This window comes from Chaetura pelagica, unplaced genomic scaffold (genome assembly GCF_000747805.2).
Source record: "Chaetura pelagica isolate M959 unplaced genomic scaffold, ChaPel_1.0 scaffold17, whole genome shotgun sequence".
Lineage (NCBI taxonomy): Eukaryota > Metazoa > Chordata > Aves > Apodiformes > Apodidae > Chaetura > Chaetura pelagica.
The window spans coordinates 5,698,742-5,704,086 of NW_009970726.1; positions in this window are offsets into that span (position 1 = coordinate 5,698,742).

Sequence of the window (5,345 nt, forward strand, 5' to 3'; positions counted from 1 at the left end):
CATCAGCTGAACCAGTGTCAAACTGCTGCAGAGCCCTCACAGCTACCTGTGAAAGAAGCACATTAATGCTTTTACTCACAAGAATAAACTAATAGAAAATCATCACAGATCTTCATTACAACACATCCCATCCCTGCGCACACAAGCCAGGCCACTTTGCCCTGTCAGAAATGCTCCTGCTGCTGCTCTGGACACATGAATCTGCTACCATGGTTTGGCAGAAGCCCTTGGTGCTTGGACTGTACACACTGAAATCTTTCTAAAAATTGGTTTGTTGTGAACTGTGAGCTCAAAACTCTCTTTCCTGACACCCATGTAGAGGAATTTTAGCTTTACTGTTAGATATCCTGACTCTTTTATTTCAGCCAGCCAAGCTACAGATATGTACACAAGCAGCTCCTGACCGCAAACTAAGCTGAAGTCAAGAGCATGACCTCTTTAAAAATTAACATGCCTTGATTAAAAAAAAAAAAAAAAAAGAAAAAAAGAAAAAGAAAAATAGGCAGGAGGGAAAATACAATATCCTCCCTTTTACTTGGTGATGTCTCAGCATAAGGCTGGTAGGTGAGAAGGAAGAAAGCCTGGCCTGTCCAGCATGGCTGCTCTGAGGGACACCAGCAGTCAGGCTGAGGAGCAGAGCCAAGAGAGGTGCAAGTTTAGAAGATTTCAAGCCAAATTTGCACTGGGGATGGTTTCTGTGGGGCTGGCTGATGATGCCAACTCAGCCAAGCTACATGCAGCCCCCAAGAAGCTGTAAATAGACTTCCCATGATGCATGGTGCTGCTTTCTTCAGTTACAACTTTATTTTTCAAGCCTACAGTTCTAAGCAACTAGTGTTTTATCTCAAAGCTTGATTAAAGCTGATCATGAGTAATCCGACATACGCTACGTGTGTTATTCTGTGGGGAACAAAGGGATTATTCAAGGGCACACGGGGTAACTTTGGGAGAGCCTCAGTACTGAACGTGCTGTAGGCTCTTCAGGAACCTGAAGGCAGTCTGACCACTAGCCTGGCAGGCAAACTGGGCAGAGGAGCAACTTGCTGCAGCAGGATTAGTTTGTATCCCTTCAGTAAGAAAATGTGGACATTATCTGAGACTCAAGACACTTGAGAAGTTTCTTTTGTATTATTTGTACTATTGTTATCTGCTGCCCCTCCACATCCTTGAAGGTGACTGCTGTCTCAAGGAAGCATCTCAACCATGGTGATGGTTTGCTGAGCAGGTACCCGCAAGCAGAAAAGTACTCACGGGAAGGTTAGTGACACGTTACTGATGGAAGAGACACCAATTTCTTGGTACATGATTTTCTTTACAGCAGTACCTGACCTGTGAAGAACCTGTAAACGCTGTATTTTGTTCTGTACTGGCTAAAGGCTTTTCATCTACTGCTTCCCTTACTGTAAGTTGCTGTAGGCAAAATCTGCTTTTTGAGTTTTGAGTCTTCTGCTTCCAAAAGGATCTATGGGGTTTTAATACAAATCTGCGTGAATACAGGTTTGCTATTTTGCAAGCATCTTTACAATGAAAACACACTACATAGGAAATTAAAGCTTATTAAAACCCAAGTGTATCAAGACTCAGAAAGTTTTTGGCACATGCCTGGAAGTACCATCTCACACACACAGAAGTGGTCAACAGCAGCTTTGTGGCAGAGCATTAGCAGATGGATGACATTTACCCCTATTAACTGGTTTGGCTACTTCACTGCAATTCCTGCTTCATGAAATAATCTTTCAAGAATGGAAACTATCATGAGAAGCATTGACTAGACAAGTATTACTGACAGCTGCAGACTGATTTACACTGGCAAGGCACTGAAAACCACCCATGAAAGGATAGGAAGTCTACAGACTTCAGAAGAAAGGATTTTAACTCTATCAGTGCTGCTGCTTTAGAACTCTGAAGACCCGAGATAAGAGTGTTGATGAAAGAGCTTTGTCATAAATGCCTCACATCACTCATCAAACCTGTCTTCTACTGAATCAAAAAAAGGCAGTGATGGCACTGACAACTCTGTCATATAAAACCAGCCAATCAAGCTGTAGCTCACAGCTGCTTTTACAGCCAGGGTGTAACAAAATGAGATGGGGATTTAACATGAACACCTAACCCACTAAGCACCATCTCTGGCTGAACGGTACTGGAATACTTTGTTCAGGTTTAATGCCCAGTACTATGATCAGTGGAGGCCTGTTAGTGCTGAATAGGACTGAATGCATAGGACTGAACTGCTTAAACACTTGAATATAGGAAAATAGAAATCACAGCAGAACTTGAGAAAAAAAAAATATCTTTTTAGCACTGTTAAGCCATTGAACCTCATTTGTGGAAAATCAGTAAAGAGCATCTAAGACCTGCCACATTACCAGTACTCCTTCCTTAGTCACTGATGGCACAGGCTCAAACACAGCCAGGTAAGCAATTGCATCCCACAAATGCTTATGCCAGCACATCTCCAAAAAGATTAGGAAGCCAGCATTAGCATTTGCACTTACACTAGATGTGAGGAAATGCTTTTAAAAATTAATATAATCAGCCTCCAGCAAGACTGGAAACTGCTTGTGTGTTCCCGTGAGCAGGAAGTTACACCATTACTAGTATATAACCATGATGAATGGTATACTTCTGTATGCAAACATTTGAAAATGTTTATATTATGAAACAAACAAAGTCACCTCCTTTTAATGATTTTTAGTTTCTTCCTAACTTGCCCACTACGACCACTTGTAAAATGAAAGGCAGCTCTAGCCAAAACCTTGATACACAATTTATAAACTTGAATAGAAATTGCTCCCTATATCCCTGACATGACAGTAATTCCAGGTCTGACAGAGGAGCTCTACACACTGGGATAGCACACACCTCTTTCATTTAATCTCTTCAGGGTGTGATTCCTTCAGCAGGTACATTAAAACAAGACAAGAGTCTACACAGTTTTAACAGAATGTAGGACGTCAGTGGTTCTGCTGTTACATGTGTGAGCAGATGATCCATGCGAGGATGAGGCACATCCCACTAACCCAACATGGTGAAGGAAAACCGCCAATGCTAAAATACCTCCTTTCACTTATCTCTACTGAAAAAACAGCCCCAGTTATGTTGAAGAGTTGCAGCCAAGTTTCTGGCACTGTTCCAGAAATCTCAACCAGCATTTACTTTTGTTGTTTCAGACTGCCACCCAATGGCAAGGAACCAGGCCCATGGCTCCAGTTCTGACTGCAGGTACTTGGGCACTCAGCAGCCCCAGAGCTGAGGTACTGGCACCAGCACCAGGTGTGCAGGCTTCTGCAAGAAGCAAACTTTTCCTTCCCCTTCCCAGCAACCCTTCTGAGCAAATCTTACTCCAGCTCCACTGCACTAACAGGCAAACTTGTCAAGCTGTTCAACTTTTGCATCTCTGGTGTACTTCTGGCATTGGGACTATTTTTTAAATTTTATTTTTAATTAATTTTTGTACAGAATTGAATTCCATGACCTGGATCAGCACTAACAGGCCGAGCTCACTAATTGCTCAGGACATTTTTATCCTAGAGCCTCATACCTGTAGATTATCAAAGCGTACTGCTCGTTTTAAAATAACTCCTTACTTTATCTATCACAGTTCACAGGCCAATCCAAACAGAACCAACAGCAGGTTTATTCCTGATGCTTCCCTCTTCCTTCTGACACGGATCAACACAGCCTTGTTCCTTCCTTCACTCAGCCTTGGCTTTCACCCGTTATTGGTGAAGTTTTTTTCCTCATAGAATCTTAGGGGGCTGGAAGGGACCTCGAAAGATCCTGTAAATTACTTCCCTAATAGGCAGATTTTTATTCCCTCTTTCTTCCCCCAGGGGATATTTTAAATTTACTTTTTGTGAACATTTTGGAAAAAATAAATAATAATAAAAAATCAGTGCTGTTGATCTGACTGACTTCTCCAATAATAAACAAGCAATACGGTAATCCCACTTACATGCAACTAAGCCGAGCACACATACTCAAGACTGCCCCCCCTAGTGAGCTATCACATGTAAGCAAGTAGCAAATGTTAATATACTCAATAGAAGTGCAACCAGCAATATCACAAAGTACACAACTTTAATCTGCACCATTTCCATCAGTTTGGACTAACTTCCCTTACGCAGAGAATAAGCTTTTTGAAGTTTTAGCTGTTCAAGAGCTTACACATTCTGTGTACATCAATACTTTTCCTGAAGGAGCAATCTTTCATCATCTGTTGGTAGTATTTTGTTTTTTCTGTATGGACTAATCTACCTGCATGAAACTATACCCTGTGGACAACCTGTATTTCTGGAATTCACATCTCCAGCTGTTCATTCTGCCATCTGTTTACCTGCATCTGCTGGTACCATACAGGTAAGTCTCCAGATAACTCTTCCCAAACATAGGACAGTCCATTCATGAGTCATATTTTCATGCAAATTTCACACTTCAGCCAGTATTTTTAATCAGGTATTTTTCATTATGGATGTAGAATTTCTGCTATGTGGCAATCCAATTTGCTTGTGTTTAAAAACTTGACATGTACTTCGCAATGCAATCAAGAAACACTTAGGTGGCAGCCACACCCTTAACCTTCATTTTCCAAAGACAACACCAACTAACCACCAGGTAAGACCAGTAATCTGGAACTCATTGGTACTACCCATCAATTCATACTTCCTTCAAGGAAAGGTCCTCTCCATTGTAACTTTTCTTTCTTCAGCTGAGCAGCAGCTACTGTTCCTTCTGCTTTCACGGGAGATGTTAAAAGCAGAAGATGGAGCTCATTTTCCAGTGCAACAAAAGATCTGTGAGAAAATGAAAGCAACTGAGAGTAATTAATTGTTAAACAGATATGGCATGGCTTCAATTTTAGGCCTTAATTTGGGCCTTCAACCACTATGGCAAGTAGTAGTGATGGCCTAGGACTAGTAACCTGCTCCTATGCTCCTTTTTAATCAAACGTTAGCATGATCTATTTTATCACTAGGGAACATTTTTTAAATTTGAAACCAAGATTACATTTATCTGTCACTCTCTTCTCCTGTATGTTCGAGCCTTCTGAAGAAGAAGAGGAAGTACTATTTGGGCTGTTCCACATCCAGTAAAGAGGCAGTGGACTAGCAGCACTCTCTTACAGAAGGTCACAGCAAACACGCACTCAGTCTTGCTGGTCTAAGAGATAAGGCAGGCCAATGACTTAAACACTTAGGTATTGTTCCTCTCTGCTCGATTGTTGATACCAAACTTCTAAAACAATTATTATGAAGTAGCAGTTCTATGGAAGAACAATCTCATTTTTATTAGTATACGTAAGCCGAATCAGAAGGCTGAGGTGGTCTTGATCAGAAAATTAT